General features: G+C 41.5%; 1 long non-coding RNA gene across 34 annotated transcripts in view; it reads right to left on the bottom strand.

The window, feature by feature from the left end:
- Positions 1–17714, bottom strand: part of LOC129122645 (uncharacterized) — a 99272-nt gene extending 81558 nt beyond the window's left edge. For 20 of the 34 annotated variants that reach the window (XR_013183031.1, XR_013183062.1, XR_013183063.1 and 17 more), the window contains exons 1-3: positions 17528–17714; positions 16913–17008; positions 2866–2930 (exon numbers count right to left, since the gene is read on the bottom strand). This is a non-coding gene — a long non-coding RNA (uncharacterized LOC129122645). The other 14 variants (XR_013183060.1, XR_013183040.1, XR_013183034.1 and 11 more) reach the window with 13 other exon arrangements.
- Positions 17715–19365: the final 1651 nt, after the last annotated feature.

A 19365-nucleotide genomic window follows, 5' to 3' on the forward strand; every position in this document is an offset into this window, starting at 1 on the left:
CTATAAGTGCTTTCTTAAAAATAATTTAGATGCTATTGGCTGTCTGCCTGCACTTGGAAAACATAGCTGTTTCAATGAGCCCCTGCTGAAATGGAAGAAAAGGGGTTTATTGAAATGCCTCCAAAAATGCACCAAAATTTCATTTTTTCCCTTGTCTGCTGAAACCCATCTTGTTCTTCCTTTTACAGTCTTTTGTTTTATTTTTTTAATTGTACCATTGTATCCAGGGTCTTTTCATTCTTCTCCGCTATTTTCCGAATGGCGTGTGTGGTATTAAGAGCTGAAGGCAGAGATGAGAGGAGAAGTGTTTTGAATTGACTAATTTGCAGGCAAGAAATAAAGCTCTTGTAAGGTGGTCCCAGGGGTATCTTTGCCATGAACACTATTTGAAATGACATGTAATCTGGTACATTTCAAAGGCAAAACATTTCCTATTCTAAAGTATCTTCCTGAGCCAGGGTTGGTTTACCTGTTTCCAGAGAATAATAAACTCCACCGAGGCCAAGGGATCTCCCTCTCTCCCCTCTCAAAATTCCTGTTCTTTTTCAAAGGTGCAATTGCAGCCAACAGTTTATTTCTGTCCTATCTTTTGCTGCTCTAATGGCTCAGAGCTCGCTACTAATACATAGCTGAATGCACCTCTGGATTAAATACCAAGCAACAGAACCCAGCACACCCCTGTACAACACAATAAATAATGGTGTGGAGCTCTCTTGTTTCTTACAACGGTGGAAAATTTAGGTCCTGTTCTTACAGACTTTTAAAATTTTAAGCATTTCAGCATATAACTTTGATCTGGCAATTTCTTAATAAAAACTATTCCTCTTCTAGAGAAATTGGAGTTCAACTGACCTTGGAATGTTGTATTAATACTCTTTCTCAGCACAATTCAGTGTTTCTAGCCTTGCTGACATACTAAAAGTCTTACACACAAAAATCCACATTAATTTGTTAAGGGAGAAATTTCAGAAAAAAATTTCTTTATGTTTAGAATTTTGTCCATACTATGGTGAAGGCTTAGCTGGTCTTATGAATTGACACACTTAACCATCATCTGTAAACATATTCCTATACTCTAACACTAAGGGATGTTTCTCTATGTGTACTGATTTAAGCTTACGCTATCCAGAATTGTTTTAAAAGATTTTTAAATGTTTTTGAAGAGGAAACTGGCCACAAATAACCCCAAAGCTTTGAGAAAATAAACACTGATAAATATTACAAATAAGTTCTATTAATTTCACAGCTGTTCTGTTCTAAAGCTTTTAGTTACCTAAAAACAAAGTCATGTTTTGTGAACATTCTGAACTTAGATCACTGTTTCAACATTTACTTGACTTTCTCTTTAACTCTCCATGAAAAGAAATCAGGGTACAGTGTGTCTACAATAATCTAGACCCTACATTTTTTATATTTTAAAATTTATATTATATTTATTTTTAAAAATAAAAACCTTCAGTTACATTTATTTTTAAAATCCACATGCTTGTGCTCAAATGTACAGGCTCCATATATTAGTTTTTCAATTGTGGACAATGTTAAATAAATTATGTTACTTGAAGAGAGATACTGAAGGTTCCTGGATAGAACAAGCAAAAGAAATGGATTTGAAATGTCCAGAAAGGAGAAATTTCTAAAGGCATGAAAAGTGACAAGTTCTCTCCTCATCCTACTATTTATGTGAGGTAGCAGAATGTCCAGGATGACGAGTGCTGTCAGTTTGCATCACCAGGCTCAGCCCTTTGAAGGGCAGATTTTGTACTGTGAGTGACCCTAATGTGTTTTGCATTTGGATCTCTACCAAATGGAAGTCATGACAAACTATTATGCCCCACAGACAGGTCTTACACCTTGCTGTTTTTCACGAGGTTTTGTCAACTGCAATTCTTCATTTATGGGAACTTAGCCCAAATGTAACTTGGAACTAAATGTGCCCAGTGTTCACAAAAACTTCCAAAGAAGGCAGTGCTGTTCCCCAGTAGTGTTTATCTCCTGGACTGCTCCCCTGATCAATTCTGAACTATTAGATCAGTCTGGACTAAATACTATTACTAAAAATCATGAGAAAACATAACACTTACCATGAAATAAAAGAACTTCCTGCAAGTTAGTTAGCAATACCACTGGTCCTAGAAATTCTACCACAACCAGAGAAATAAACCAGGCCTTTCCATGCCTGCTGAGCGTTGTCACACGTTAACACACTGATGGCATTACACCTCCAGCACTCAACGTCTGAGGAAAGTTTCAGTGCTTGGCTCAGGCAGCTGCCTGGGGAACACTCGCTGCTTTCTGAAATCAGAGGTAGCTGCTTGCTCTTCTGTATTTGCTGTATCAACAAGTCATCAATCTTGCATAAGTATACCTGAGCAACAGATTTGACCCTACTGAAAATTTGCTAACCCTCCTCTGATCCAACTACTTCCTAATGCCAGCATAAAGACTTCTGTTAAATCCCTTTCATTGCCTGTGTGTAATGTCACCTTCAGTGAAACATTAAATTAATTTATATTTTTTTCTTTAGATAAATTTCTAATGTATCCACTTCAGTGTGCATTGAAATATTCATATAGGCAAAATGTAGGAAAGCCATGAGCAGGAATGAACTGTTTCGCTCTGGGATGCTTTTCAGACACAGGAGCATTTTGCTAATACAGAATACCTAGCCAGAAAGCAGCACAATATCCTAGCTCAGCTGATTGATTGAAACTGTATTTTTGAGGGCTGTTTTTTTCCTTTGGTGACTCATGTGATGTGGTGCCATTTTAACACTATGTGTAGAATACATGCTTGTTTGAACACTTCATTATTTGGCTCAAAGTAGTACAGTATATTGTTCTGTTTAGGGAACAAGTTTGAATTTACCATTGACTCAGGAGAACTTCACAATGTATCGCTGGGTCAAGGACAGGAAGCTGCAGCAGAAATAGCTGTGGAAAAGGCATCAAAAGAAGGCCACTGGGTTATACTTCAAGTAAGTCAAAGCTCTTCATTACATCAGTGCTGCACTGCAGTGCTAAAAACTGAAGCGTTTCAAAATAACATGTGCCTAGATGAAAGAGTACTAAATAGTGATTTAAAACTTCCTTTGTCTTTGCCACGAGGGAAGCACATAACTTCATCTCTGTATGTGAGATCGCTGAATAGCACATAAAATATGAATTGCAACTATCTTGCATGTAGAGAGTCAACTCACATATTTTCCCAAGCACATGATATCTGATTTACTAATTTATTATCCATTAAAAAAAATCCTTTAGTAAATAAATGTGTAGCAAAAAGAATTGTTATGCTGTATAATCAGATGAATAGATACAAACAGGGAAGATTGCTGTCATTATGCAGTGTATTGTGCTAAACAGATGCACACATTTTTTTTTCAAATATTGTGCAATATCAAACTGCTTCCTTATGTCTGGGTTTTTCTTGTATCAATAAAATGTTTGAAATTTCAAATCAATAGCTCACTGGGAGGCCTATTTTTTCCTCCCTTCTCCCCCCTCTCCCTCCTTATCTCTGAATATTTATTTTGTAGTAAAGTGGTTGGACACATTAGAGAAATTACTGAAGAAAACCAGGGAAGGAAGTGAGCAGGGCGATTGGGTTTTAGTGTGGGGAACCTGCTCCTTTCCCTACAGCACATCTCATTCCAGAGTGGATTTAGGAAATCTCCCATTAAATAACTGATAAGCCACTACCTGTAATACTGCCTGATCACTGTGCTGCACTGGATAAATTTGACCAGGCAAGCAAACCACCACAGGAAAAAAACTTTAAAAATATGAGTATTCAACTTGTCATTTTAAAGCCACTTGAAACAGTGAAGTCACTAAAAGCCTTTACAGGACATGCAATAGCAAAGCAGAATTAATTTAATTTCTTAAAGATTTGTCCACATATCGTAGTGTGACTGCACATCTATCACCAAAAAAGAAAAAAAAATCAAACAAGAAACTATTCTTTCAATTTTAAAGCATCACATACAGTTTCTAGCTAAGTACCTGTCTGTCTGCATGGGAAATGAAGAATTTGCAGTCGCTACAGGTAATTACTGTAGTACAGAACAAGATTTTATTTTGGTTTCATTTAGCTTAGTTTGGTTTATCTTGAGATGCACAACCATGTGGTTTTGTGTCTCTGGAATATCTTTTACATATTCTGAGCATGCAGTGCACTAGAATTAGGTCTTCAGCTGAGGTAAATCAGTGAGATTCACTACACCAATTTATATTCCTATGTGTTTGGTCCAAAACATTTGGATCATACATTAGAGGCAAGCATGGCTCAGCTGCTAGGTTATCATATTTTCCTCTGTCCTTTTCAATTTTTGTTTTGGAAGGCTTTTAATGAAAACAATTTTTCTTACTGACTCTTAAAAGATACTTACAAACACAGGTGTGTATAGGTAGTAGTTGTAAGCTATGATCACAGATATGGTCAAAGAAATCAAGTATCTCTTTAGGACATAAATCTATACTAAAGAAAGAGCATCCAGCATCCATCCAAATGCTAAAAAAACTCAGCAATTACAAAACAAAAACCAAACAAAACCCCAAACAAATTGCTTTTTCGGCACTATATTCTAAAAAACCTCTGTGAAAATTACAAAGGCTTTTCTTCTTTTTCTCTTGTATAGAATAACGTCTTCCAGTGGTAAAAAAGGGAAAAATCGCCAGCCACCCGCGCGGCGAAGGGAATGTCACCCAAAGTGCTGACAGACAGACAGACGCACAAAGAAACCCGTGCCTGCAGCCACAGCCTCAGCCCGTTTGGCACCAACTTCTGCCAGGGCCGTGGCTGCGCCGGGCCCGCTGCGGCCCGGGCCGGGCCCGGCCCCTCCATCCCCGCGGCGCCGCCTTCCCCGCGCCCGCCCAGCTGCGCTCGGGGTGCCGGGCCGGGCCGGGCCGCACCTCCCGGGCCGTGCCCCCGGGCCGGCGGCTCTGCCGGGGCGCTCGTCACCGGCTCGCTGCCCTGCGGCAGCCCGGCCCCGCGGTACCTGCCTGGCGCCCGGGGCAGCCGCCCGTGCCCCGGTCCGCCCTCCCCCTGCCCGTGGCGGCCTGGGCCGGGCAGCGGCGGCGCGTTCCCGGAGCCAGAGCGCCCCCTGCCGGCAGCTGCCCGCGAGCCGGGCCGAGGCGCGGGCGGGCTCGGGGGGCCCGGCCGGGCCCGGACCCGCCGGGGGAGTCCCGCGGGAAGCGCCTTTGACCCCAGGCAGCGCTGCGGGGCTGAGACGGCGGCCTCGGCCTCCAGGGGAGCTCTTCTCTCGCAGACGCTCGTGGGGACGCTGGAGTGGGGGCATACGGGACTCGTCACGCAGGGCCGCACTCCCAGCACCTGCTGCCAACACCGGCGGGCAGAGTGTGTAACCCGCCCCCCCACACCCGGAGCCTCCCGCCCGGGCGCCTGTGTCAGCCTGGTCATTACCAGTGCAGGAGCCAGCGCGGCCGGAGCGGTGTCAGCTGCATCCTGCACTTTCTTCTGCAGTTTCCACCCGGAGGGCAGGGATGTGACATGGGCAGGAGCCGGAGGTCACAGACCTGCGGGGCTTAGGCGACTCGACCGACAGCAACCCCGGGCGTCAGCCCGATCTGGGGGTTTGTGCTCGGGGAAAAGCACACACGGGCTTGAACGGGCCCGCTCCGTTAACCCGTTTAAATGGCCACAAGCACACTGCTGTTCCTGAGGAATTACACCTTAAACAGACTTGGCTGTTTAATAAACCAGCCCTGGTCCCCTGCAGCGGTGACCTCTGATCCTGTAGCAATGCAAAGATTTCTTGTAGTGCCGTGCCCGCGCTGCTGCGGCCGAGCGGCGATAATCACCAATGGTCCAGGTGCGACAAACTACTTCAGCAAGAGAGAGGCGGAAAAGTCCTCTCCCGCATCTGTGGGGCATGTGGTGATTATCTGTCTGCCTGTGGCAGTGGCCGTGCCTGGCGGGCCGAGGGCTCCTCACTCAACCCGGCATTTGTCAGATGGTGATGGAGCAGGTAGCAAAAATCTCCTTCCCAACCCGTGCAAGCGGAGCGCGGCGGAGACGGGTGGGTCACAGCCCCCGTCCTCACCTGCGAGCACGTTTGCCATCTCACCTCCTCCTCCCCCGCAGCCCTGAGCAAGGCAGGTGCAGAAAGCTCCGAGCGCCACAGGCGGGGGCTTCACACCCGCGCTGTCCCTGCAAGGAGGGAGGGCAGGGAGGGAGGAAGGGCGGCAGGAGCGCTCCGGGCCCCGCGCGGCCGCGGCCCCAGCCCGGGGCTCCCCGCCTCCCCCGCCGCCCCCGCCGCCCGCTCACCTGCAGCGCCCGCGCCCGCCGCGCTCCGGCCCCGCTCCGGGAGCTCCCGCTGCGGGAGGAAGGACGGGCATCCGAGGAGACAAGGGGAACAAAAGGACGAGATCAGAAAAAGGAATAAAAGAAGGAAATGTAGCGAACACTAAAAACAAGAGGAGGAATTTTCCCCATGGGGAAGAGAGAGGGAAGCGCCACTTACATGAGGTTTTCTTTCCCCCTACAATTTCAGCAGAAATTCTGACAATGCACGTGCTCGTTTTCCCTTTCCCAGCCCACACAAACCTGTTGTTGTTTTACTTTCATTATTTCACTTTATTGTATTAGAAATGCTGAATCATAAAACAGGGGTTAGTGAAAATGGTATTTATCTTACAGAAATAAGCCCCACATTATTTTAAAGATCCCCACACTGCTGCTGTTATTATTATTATTATCATCATCATGCATCTTGGCAGGTTGAAAGGTATCTCAGAACAGTAAGAATTCAGCAGTAATTTAACATCCCACAGCAGTACTTTAAAAGCTTCAAATAGCATTTTGAATTTTAAGTCAGTACAAGTGTAAATAAATGGATGCACTCCCACATGTCTGTTGTTTTTAAACTTGTGGTGATACTAAAATATTTGCCTAACAGCTTTGAGTTGTAGCAGAATTTCAGCTCATATATACACATGCGTGTGATATTGAATTAAACCATTTGTCATTCTTTTTCCATAAAAGATACAATTTGGCTCTCAGCAAACCATTTGAAATAGAAATTATGATGATGATACCACAGCTCCATTTTATTTTATGACACTGTATTGATTTTCAAATAGACAATACATGTATTTTTGTAATGGTCTAAAAGAAGATATTCTGCCTTTTTATTTTACAGTCCTTATGCTATTACTTTCATTTCAATAAAGGATGGCATTTTTCAGAGATGCTACCATAAATTGCTTCATTTAATAAGTTGCTACACAGAATAATAATGTTACACCAGAGAGCAGCAATTCATAATTTGGAAGAAATAACATTTTTCTTTTAAAAATATTCCTGTCTTTTCATTTTTAAATTAAAATTATCTTTCAGCTGTTTTCTTTCAGAAGGACAATCTGATTATTAAAAATTCCTCTTTTTTTCTTGCAAGCATCGGAACTTGGGTGTGACATAATGGGGCTAATTAAAATGGGGAACAAATTAGATTAATTTCCACAGATATAATAGTGATATAAAAGTCTCATTCTCAACAATGGCTCCATAATAGAACTATTTCATTTATGCCTAAGCAGGTTCCTTATTCTGTCTAGTGAGGATTGCCAGCAGTGTCTTAGTGACAAGGTTTTTATTATTTCTTTGACAGTTTGATAGGAAGTCAGTGTTTGCTTCAGGGTTTGCAGTCTCTTCAAACCTGGATTATGAAGGCTACCATAAAAATATGGATAAAATACTACCTCTCCAAAGTGCCATATGTTGTGGCCTGCACCCCAATGTGGAGATTGCTTTTGTAATACCTGCAGACAACATGCTCCATCTGCTATTAGAGCTGCAATTCAAATACTCAGTCACTAAGGAGTGACTGGGGAAGGAGTCTCCTAAGCTGTAGAAGACAAGGTCAGTCAAAACACAGAGCAGGCTTCAAATTTGTCACAAGACAGTTTTTGCCTATGTCTATGGGTTTATTTGGGGTTTTTTTTCCTCCTACAGAACTGATTTCAATAGAAATAGATATTTTCCTACCTGTTTTTTTGCAGGGATTCAATCTGAAATTTGCAGTGAGGGATCTCTAGTATACATGAGACGTAAATATATGCATTATTTTGCACCACAGAGAAAAAAAGATCTTGCTGGAATGTTACAATATATTAATAGCATTGTGCCATTTAGGATCCTTTGTCAGGTTGAAAAATGCCATTATTTCCAAACTATAAGGCAGAATTTGCTTTTCTTCCTAACAGCATGGATGTGCACAGGTTTTCCTCTCTTTCTCCATTTCACAGGATAAATCCTCCATATCCTTCATACTATGACATGAAGGCACAGAAATGCTTTCACTGCATGAAGTTAAGATACACAAAGTTTATAATTTCCTTTACATTTATGCAATTTTTATAATTTCCTTTACATTTATGCAGTTGTGGGTACAAGAGATAGTTGCCTCATGCAACATGGTATCTCTTGAGGATGAAAGCAGAGCTAGACAACATAAAGAAAAAATCTTTCAGAAGCAAGGAAGATCAGATATTTTACTCAAACATCAGCAGAATGATACTCACATAAACTGATTTGTTTTCCAGGATATGAAAGACTGGGTTCACTCATAGATGAGGTAAGGCATTCTCTTCAAGAACTTAACTTCGGTCTGAAGATATGTGTGCTTTGCTTTACTAATCTTAGGGGATGCATGGCTTTAAATAGCAGCAGTGTAAATGCCAGTAACAGGCAGTTGTGACACTTTGGAAGCTTATTTCTCATTTAATTTCTTTTAAAACTGGGCTTTCATAAGCTGCCTACTTCAAACCTAACTCATCTCCATATATCAAATTCTTTTAATTTGTGTGGGAAAAAATAGCATTAAACAGCTCAGGACACTGAAATCCTCTCTCTGCATAAAAGGAAGCAAAATGCAAGGTCTCTTATTATGGTCTGATTCCTGTTTCAGTGCAGACATGGAAATAAGGTTGGTACGTTTTTTTCTTCTGCCATGGCAGAAATTTGCTGCTTCTGTTATAACTGCAAAGAGATCTAGTTGCTTGTTATGGTATATGTTTCACTTGTGTTTTAGGCTGTCCATAGGAGAGAAGGGAGGTGGCTGTTGGATGCCTCAAGAGACCTTTTGAGGCATCCAAAACAAACACTACTTTGTATAGATCCCTGCTGGAAAAGGCACATGGTTAAATGATCAACCTCTTCAAAGCCACCAGGATGTGGCATTTGACCATCATGAGGAGATGGCCATTAAACTGCAGGTGAAGGTGCAGCATCAGCAGCACCCAAATTCTGGGCTCACTCTGCATCTGGTGGGTGCAGTGAAGAGAAGGGAAAAGGGGATGTGGGGAACTCATCACACATCTTTGGCAGTTTTTGGTAATAATATGTCTCTCAGCACCAACAAAGTGCTGAATAGCAACATGTAATGTTCTTAATCATAGAAGGCCAAATTTTCATAATATCTAGCAATCTCAAACAGCAATGTACCTGCTGCACTAACATGTAATATATCTTCAATCACATAACTGGGCAACCAATAGCTTCTTAGGCATTGCTAGCAATTTACACAGACAATCGTGGTAAATCCATGCAGAGCTGTAGTTAATGCATACCACTCCAAAAGCAGGTACTGAAAATCTAATTCATAGAGCTAGTTTTTTTTAAGAGACCTCTTTTTTTTGCCACCTAAAATTACCTTCCTTTCGATCTTTAATTCAGAGTAACAAAACATGAGCACTCAAATAGCCATTAGTGCAAGCAAGCCAGCAGAATGGTAGCTTGATTGCATGTACAATTTTCTGTGGGATATCAGAAAGCAAGTTAGTAATTTGGCCCTTTATCATTTTCTCTCTGCACATACGCGTAGGTGGGTGCTTCCACGTGTATGTATATGAATTACTATATCATATAATTACTTAATGCAATTAGAGTGAAAACCCAGAACCTACACTCTTGTTTTTCTGACTGTTTCCCTTTTTAAAAAATAAATTACTCACCCCAGTGGCAAGAGCCAAAATATTCTTTACACTTGACGATTTAGCTACCTTATGTGTTTTTCCTGGGGAAAAAAAAAGCCCTCTATCATTTATCATGTCATCTTATCACAGTCTCTTTGTGGGACGCAAATAGCACACTAATGTTTTCTTTTGTTAGAGTGAGTTGGCAATCTCCTCAGAGATGGAGCAACTACAGACAGCTCTTTTTTTTTGATAATCTTCCTGACACTTGGATGAGACTGGCTTATCCATCAACATACAGTTGCTCAGTGGTGAGTCGAATGCCAACAGTCATTCACCATGGATGGCACTTCATGTCCATTATAAAAAAATAGAATTGAAACGAAAGAATTTTTTTGGCAAATATCTTACCTTCTTGTGTAACTCAGAATAGGTTTTTATCATAAACTGATATTACCAGTGTTATGAAAAGCAGAAAGAGCCTTGCATTTACCTTGCCAATTACTGCAGACTTTGAAAGATTTCTCTAAAATTTGCATTTCCATTTCTTCCTTGCTTGCTTGCTTTTTTCTCAAGTTGTGTGCACTGATCAAATACATTTGACAAATGCTGTAGCACTCAGTATCTGCTATGCAGAAGACCAAGCTTGGTTTCTAGTGTTTTTTGGGATCAGAATTTGTAACAATAAAAGGGCACTGCTCTGAGCTCAAGGGTGAAATGATCACCAGAAGAAGGAGCAATTAACAAAGTAGCTTCTGCTAAGAACAGAGAAAAGTTTCAGAGCAAATAGTGGAGCCATGATGTTTCTGTTCATCTTAATTGAGCACCCTAAGATGTGTCCATCTATCTACTCACCATGACTGTTTTATAATAGCAAAAATGAAACTGAAAACAAAAAGTGAAAGCCATCCAAGGCTGGCAGATTATGTCCTTGCTTACACACACTCAATTCTCCACAGGTAGCCTCCCAAGTGAGGCAAAGAGCCACTGGCTGATGGAGCTAACCAGGACTCCAGAGCTGACCAAAGGACCAAGCACAAAGACAGGTAGCGCTAGAAGGCAAAGCAAGCCCACACTTCTGAGATCAGTTCAGACTTCTGAGAGATCAAAAGTGGAAGAAGAAATCTTGTTCAGCAGAGGAGACATTGAGAAAAGCACCAGAGGTACATTGTGGTGAAGATCAATCAGAGCTTTACGGAATTAAATGCTCTTTTAGCTTTGCTTGATGGAAAACTAAACCACCATAGAGATACTGTGATGTCTGTGATAAATATATGTCCTGAAGACAGAAAGCGTTGCCTAGGGGATATAACACAGTAATGCTAAATTACAAGCTGTTTTCCTGAAGGACAACACAGCTGCTTTCTTTAAAAAAATATATGGGGGATTCAAGCTGGACCTTATATTCATGTTTGGACAAAAGAGGGTAAAAGTACCCACTGATTATATAAAAGCTATCTTGCAGAACTAGTAGGATTTAAGGTGACAGATTATCTTTTACCATCAGGTGCAAAATGCAGTGAGTCACCAGGGAGCAAAATCATTGCTGTGAAGCAGTGCTATGCAGCTGGGCTCCAAGACAGCCTCCCTGCTGGAGCACAGCATGCATGGGGAGGGACTGTGGAGCAGGTGACAGGGAGGCACCAGAGAGGTTACACATAGCCAGCACTGGTGGAGTGGTCAGCTTAGCCTGGCTGTCAGTCCCTGGGTTTGGGGAGGTGAAAAAAACCAAAAGAGAATGAAAACAGCACTTGAATCACTGTCATGTCTAAAACCCCATAGTAATTGTCAGTAGCAGGAGATGTAAACTTCCTCCAGGGAAGGACATTCTCCCTGTCGTGCATGCTGCAAAGCATGCAGTCCTCAGTCATCATGATAGTTTTATCCTCCTGTTTCAAATCCTCTGTCTCTTATATACCTACCTGACATGCCACCATCTGAGACATTTGAAAAAACTCCTTTGATTTCTAAGTAGCTGACATTTTAAAATAAGGTCGGACAGAGTGAGGAGGTAAAGGGAAAAATCAGAATATGTGCACAGTTTAAGCATGTTGGGATCAGCAAACGTGTCAGAAACAGCAAACACAAATGATAAAATGACAGAGATGGTCAGATCACCTAACAATCTCAGATCTTCAGTTTACCTTCAGGATCATTTTCTGTGTCTTTGAAATGAACACGAATTCTGTTAATGCTTCCCTTTGTAAGCTGGCCCTATATGTCACCTATTTCACGTTTCTGTGGAGGAGTCACCTCTTGCCTCTAAGCCAGCAGTCTCCTGTCTCTGGCTTAGATACACTCAACTATCCCCAGGGCAGATGTGTCTAGTATTTCTTAACAGCAGCATTTTAGGAAGCAAGAAGCAATACCACAGACTGCCAAAAAATCCCTCAGCTAGAAAGGTGGGGATGTGATGCCGGAGATCTTATATGGGGTAAAAAGAACAGAACCAAGCTTCTGCTTTCTTTTTCAACAGTTAGGGAAATAGAGTGTGGAGGAAAGAGGAAACTTGTCATCCAGCTTTCTGGAAATCTGCAAAAGACCAACAGTAGGACACCTTAACAGAGGCAAAAAATGTTTGGGTTCTGGGCTGTGACTGCACTGTCAGGCAACGGCTGGAGCAGGCTGAGGTGAGAGCAGCAGTGAATGAGGGCTTGAAAGGAGACATCACATGTAGAGGGCATGAAGTGAAGGGGCATATAAGGAGCAGAGGATGGCGGGGAGGGAGGGCAGGAAGGCACAAAATACAGGAGCTGCCAGAAGAGGGGATGTTCATTCCTTCTTTGGAAGATATTCATGATACACAGATACAGGCTTAGAAACTATTCCATGAAAACTCAGGGTTATGGCACTGACTCCCTCACAGGCTAGAAAAATACAGGCTTGAAAGGAAAAGGCCTTCAGGGTAGGAGGGTTTGTTATTTAGGGTTTTAAACTGACAGAATCTGCTGCTGACTTGTAAGGTGGGGAGGTATTAACTCCTGAGAAGGAGGAACAAAAGGCAAGGATTGCGATCCTGCGAGAAAAGACAAGGAGCATTGCAAGGAGAGGTGGGCTGGTCCAGAGGGGGGGTTAAGGATATTCATCGAGTGCTTTGAGATGAAACATGCTGTGTGTTCGCAAAGGTGTCTGTCAGTCAAGTGGGGGAGCAACATTATGACAACCTCTCTTCCAGGAACAGCAAAGACCAAGATTTTATTCCCTGCAAAGCCAGCCAAGAAATTACTGAAATGGCTGTTTTAACAGTCAAAGCTAGCAGGGAGAGAACAAAAGAACTCCAGATGCACGTACACACACATCCATCCATCTATCCATGTCCTCCTTTGGCCTCCAATGAGCCAACTTCCACTTAAAGAAAGTGTTTTACATTGGGGAGAAAATAGGCAGCAAATTATTTTGCTGCTGTGAAACAAAACTATCTCCATTTCAGGGAGGGGTGCAAAATGGGTGTAGCTTGCATGAAAATTTCTGAGAGTACTGTTGAGTCTAATGCACATGGAATGACAGAAAAGAGGTTAGATTTCTTTTGAAGCAGCCACTCTTGTTTCATGAATACCAACTTGCTGTCTTACTGTCTTACCTCTCACAGAATTGCTGTTACTGTGGCTCCATGAGACAGACAGGCTCAGGTTCCAGAGGGGCTGTTCTGAAAGCCCACAAACACACAATATTGCTACACTTGCTGTTTTTCACTTGTCAGTATTTAATTAACAAATACAAATGCAGAACTGTGCTGAAATAAAAAAAAAAGATAGTTTGGTTTGGAAAAACTTTTAATATGAGGAAGTTGCTTGTTAAACAGAGAGAAATTTGTTGTTCAGCTGCACTCAAAACACAAGAAAAGGGAAAAAAACATTAATGTGTGCCAGGGCAAAAGAACCACTGTCTTGGCAAGAAACAGAAACATTTGCAAGCTTCCGAGTTAGTATTTGAACAATGGGGAAGAAAATGAACTAGAAAAACTGCCTGATGGGCTGCTGAGAAGAATCTTCCTCCCCCTGCTAGACAGACTGATTTTTATGTTTCCTTATATCCAGATAAGATGGACTGATGGTACAACAAATAATATCTGACACAGGAGTTATACAAAAATTTACAGCGGCCTGCAGCCCTTGAATTCAATGGCAATCAAATGAGCAACAAAAGTATAATCAAGTACTACTATTCCTTCCAGAAGATACTGAAAACTCTAAAAGCTTTTTCACACAGTTGCTATCCCAGTATAGGCTGATAGAAAATTAAAACCAAAACACCAAAACCAAACCAAGCCCTGAATTCTTGGTTGAAGGTCAAGGTGAGAAGAAACCTTAAGTCTTCAGATATCTGAAGAAACAGGTTTTCCAGTGTTTGCTTTGGTCATTTTCCCTGTGGTGGATAACTTCAATAAATTACCCTTAATCCTTCATCAGAAGTCTGCCCTTCCTCAGTTTTATCCCAAGTTCCTAGTCAGTGACTTCTCAAACTGCCCTTCACATTTTGGAGTATCTTCACGTATTGCAGGTGAAGGTAAGAATTCCCTGTTGCCAAGCTATTTATTAGTATTTCCTTTTCCTATACAAAACAAATTTCTAAATATTGCCTGTGTCAAAGTAAATAATTTTAAATATAAATACTCAACTTGGGGCTGGTGGGAGGTAGGGCTGTAACTGTTTGCAGTCCAGGATCTTCACTTTACTGGATCCTTCTTAGCATGAAGGTGCCAGGTCAGAGTGAGAACATTCCAGGTACAAAGTGCATCCAGGTCTTTTCCAGCACCTGTGATTCCTGGCTTCTACACCCAGTTTGCTTCCAAACACTTTGAAAGCAACAGCACCCTATTCAAAGCCTCAGTGTTCCAGCATTTGCTAAGCAGTACATTCTATTAGTGAACACTTTCACTGCAGGTTAAAATTTTCAGACGCAGATGATACAATGCACTGAGAAGTATTGGCTGGGGGAAAAAAGCCTGTCATACATAGCAGGACTACTGATAATGTGCAGTGCATTACACTGCAGCAAAAATGACTAACATCAAAGCTAAACAGGAATGATTTGTATGGTTGAGACAAGTAGAATAAAATATGTATTTTAAATAAATCAGTTTTTAGGAACACCAGGCACAGGTTAATCCTTTATAAATATGTTCACAGAGTACATTAGACACCAGCCCGCCTACACAAAATGAATGCAGCACACACTCTGATGTATTACAGAGGCAGGATAAATGAGGGAACTCTACTGTGTTTGATCTGGTTCTGCTCTGTAATTCAGAGATACTGGAGATGGGTGGTGAGTTTCTCATTGATCCCAAAAGAACCAATAATGTTGAATCCTGTGAAATGTAAGCTTTGTAGAGGATTGGAGGCTATGCACGAAGAACATTGTAGCTTTAGGGGCATATTCTCTTCTCTGGAATGTGTGTAACTGGCATTCACAAGAGTCATACATATCCCAGGGAAACTAGACCCTGTAGCTTAGCAATACTTAAAATGCATACCTAGCTCCACAGGCAATTATATCACTCTCGTGGCTACATCTGCATCCAGTTATCAAAGGATAGATTTCCAGCAGATAATAAATGAACCTGCAAATGAGTATCTTCAGAATCTTGAAACAATGCTAAATTTGCTACACATCAGCATTTAAAAATGCAGCAGAACGAAGCCAGAACATCAATCCAAGTCTAAGATATTTAGACAGAAAACACAGAGCTAGCACACAGATATGGAAATAATCAATTCCATTTCCCCCCACACCCCCCATTCTTTCCAGCTTTTTAAACCACTTACTCCAGTCCTTGCTTCTCTGAACTGTATTTTGCATGTGGTGGAGGTGTTAATCCACAGTTACTGCACAACAGGGTTGTGAATTTTAGCTAATGAAAGCTTTTAAAGGCACAATGAAATGCTCAGATGAAAGGCAACAAAGAAGTGCAAAGTATTATTACAGCCTAGCCTAAGTTTTACTGAGAGCATTCTTATACAGGATGGACACAGCATAAATATGTATTACAGATGATAACCTCCCTGTAAAGGCTAATTCCCACCCCTGAAGCTGCCAGAGGCAAGGGGTGGCAGTCTTATAAGACTTAATAAAGTCTCACAATGTTTTCATCCTGTTCCTGCCCCCAGGAGCTGGAAGAGAACCCCTATATCCATCTGAATCCTTAATGAACAGCATGTCCATCCCGGCATATTGCTGGCACAATCAGATCACAGGGAGTGCAGGCTGGGATGGTTCAGTGAACGCTTTAAGGCAGAGGCAAATACAGGAAGGACAGCAAATGCTCCAGTCCTAGTTACAGCAGTTTGGCATACAGTAAGTTTATAGTGTGTATCTGTATGCTATCTATGGGAGAGGTAAGCAAAGGGACAGAAATCTGCTTGTCATTTTTCTTGATAATTTTTTCTAAAATCCAAGTAATTGTGCATGATAACAAAAAGGAACAATTAACACAGTCTGTATTTTGCAAAGGTGAGAAAGGGATAGCTGTCAACAGGATGTGGATGAAAGCACCAGTAACTCATTTGGAAAAGAACTAGCACCAGAATAAATGTACAACAGCTTACCAGGCAGAGAGAGGACAGGATCTGCTGCTCTGAAAGATGGTTTGATCTGTTACGATGGGAATGAAGTCTTCAGTTTGAAAAATATTATTTTGCTTCCTAGGTCTGCAAAAGCTAACATTGTTCTAAAGACTGCACCTCTCTGATCAGCTGCCGTTTCACTGATCATAGTCTAAGTGATCCGTAGCCCCCTTCTTTTTCTGCCTCTGTTCAGATAAAAGATTGCAGACTCATTTCAGTTATTATTTGCATGTTTTTCTTAACAGTTTACCCTCAGCAGCTTCTGATTTAGCCTTATGTGTTCTGTTGTTTGGGAAAAGGCTGGAAAGATAATTTTTAGATCAGTACCTAACATTTTCAAAGTAATAGCAGGCACCTCATGCATGCATCTCATGTTCCACCCTTTTGGTAAATGTATTCTAACACTCTACTTACCTGCTTTAAAAGGACTGGCATGTTGAACCAGCTGGCCTTTTTCCAGCACTATAGCTTTTCATGTTATATTCTGCTCCTCCAATTTCTGTATTTTCCCTGCATTTTGCAAGACAAAATGAAGAAGTTTAAAGGCACATAATGTTTATGTGACAAAATCTTGCTGCTAAGTACAGTATTACTGACGGATTAGTTTAATGCAATAGCATAATGTAATTTAATTATAGTAATAGTGCACAGCAACAATCTTACTACTTATGTCAGATTGTGAGACATTCTCTTTTAAAAGCTTCATCATTATTATTTAGTTTTTTGATTTAGTTCCAGTGTCCCCCCCTTCCTCCACATACAGTAAATTAATTTCATAGGTGTAGAAGAAGAAACATTAGGTAAATTGCTCTCATTTTGCCCTAAGAACTCACAATACAAACTGAAAACCTATTTTGCATCATTAGACAATAGTCAGACAGCCTATGGTGAAAGCTCATAGCCTTCTGGGCAGTAAGTCCTCAGACCTGCATTCTGCAGTTTAAAAAAAATGAAGCAAACATCAAAAAACAACACAGGAAAAAAAAACCCAAATAGGAGCATTCCACCACATCTACCTTTTGTATTTACCTGAGAGCTTTTACTGGAGATTTATCCAAAATCCTGTGCCAGCCATTAACTATTTCTACATTCATGTAAACTATTGTAGTTCAGGGCTCCAGGTTTTTTCAGCCCACAGCTTCCACTGATTTCAGCTGTGGCTGACTGCAATTCTGAAAATCCAACCCACAATAATTCCTATTTCTAAAGTGTTTTCTATCTGAAGTCCACAGAATTTTCTATCAGTGTTAATTTAGCTTCCAGAAAGACAGAAAAATATATCTTCAGCCAGCACAGCTGTATGCAAAGTGAACATCTGTCCATTGCCAAATTCAGTTTAGCTAATAATAAAAAAACCACACTTTATTTTCTTTTCCAGACAGGATCAGACTGCAAGGGAAAGCCTGGAGAGGATTTCTGTGCTTTAAAAAGAGAAACAGGGGAAGACAGAATTTCCTAAAGCCACTGAGGAAATGTGTGGCAATGCTAGGAAAAGAACTAAGGACTTGAGCAGCAGAGATATCATCTTCACAGCCAAAACCAGATGGGTTTTCTCTGCAGTGTGACATAACAGCACAGACAGAGAAGGTCTGTGGATTTAGTGGCAATGAAGTTAAATAAGGTTAATTTCTGAGTGGCTGAGAGACGTCTTTTTGTAATTGCATCATGGCAAAAGCTCTTCTTGCCTTATTACAATAACAAGAAGCCAGGTAATGGGAATTAGCCAAACCACTGCAAATCACTCCTTTTTAGAGGGGGGAAAAAGATGTACCCTTGTCTTGAAAGTATGGAAACTGCAAAAATAATGCTGCTGTATGCTGACAGGTTGCTGTTCATTTCCTAGCTTGCCCAAGGCTTTGTATGCATTTTCAGTGTATATAACCTTTTAGGTGTGAGGCTTAAGCCACAAAGGGTCTTGGGCTCAGGACTGTAATGCTTGACTGTTAGGGGCTCTTTCAGCTTAGGAAACCCCTAGCTCCACAAAAGCCAGCAACTCTGCATCTCTGTGTCCAAGGGACCTGCATTTCTGCTTCTTTCAAGGGTTTTGGAAGATGACTACAGGGTGAGTTGACACACTTCTCTCCCCTTTTGACTTCACTATGTGTAAGAGTGTGTGGAAGTATCCATGCCTGGTGGCTCCTTTTAATAAAACACACCAACATAGGAGTAAATATGTCATGCTAGCTTTCCCCACACCTTTTAAAGCCTCAACAGTGTATTTAAGAGCAGTTCTCTGCCATGAGAGAGAAAAACACACAGCCTTTTTCCATTTGATTTTGGCTAGATGTTTCAATCCAGAATCAATCTTTTGCAGCAAAAGATTTTAAAAAATCTTTTAAAAAATATTTTTGCAAAAGAAATTGCTAAAAGCTTGCCAATTTAATTGGGTTTTACTATACCAAAGACCACCTGTCACATCTACGGCACCTTTAAAAGCTACAGATAGAAATATAATTATATGCCAGTTCATTTTTGCATTCATTTTGGCATGCAGCAGAACCCCTTTCTCTAGCCAGCCTCTGCTACTGCAGCAACACCCCGTGCTCAGCAGCAACCTGGACTTTGATAGAAGAGGCACCATTTTTACACCTTTCTGCCCTGGTGTTATTCATACTGTGTACCATTTGCTACCAAAAGCCTCTGCATTCCTTAAAGCTTTGTCTCAGAAGAAAGAAATCCGGGTCAAACTCCCCTGCCTGAAAGCAAGCTGGTGGGGGATTTAAACCTTTGTCTTAGCTCCACATCTTAGGTTACTCTTCTGAAGATTTAAGGGCACTAAGAAAACATTGTCCTCTTTGCTGTGTTTTGCATGGAACTTTATAAGAACTGGAAAGCAAGAAGCTGCTCCCAGCCTAAAATCTACTACA

This window comes from Agelaius phoeniceus, chromosome 7 (genome assembly GCF_051311805.1).
Source record: "Agelaius phoeniceus isolate bAgePho1 chromosome 7, bAgePho1.hap1, whole genome shotgun sequence".
Lineage (NCBI taxonomy): Eukaryota > Metazoa > Chordata > Aves > Passeriformes > Icteridae > Agelaius > Agelaius phoeniceus.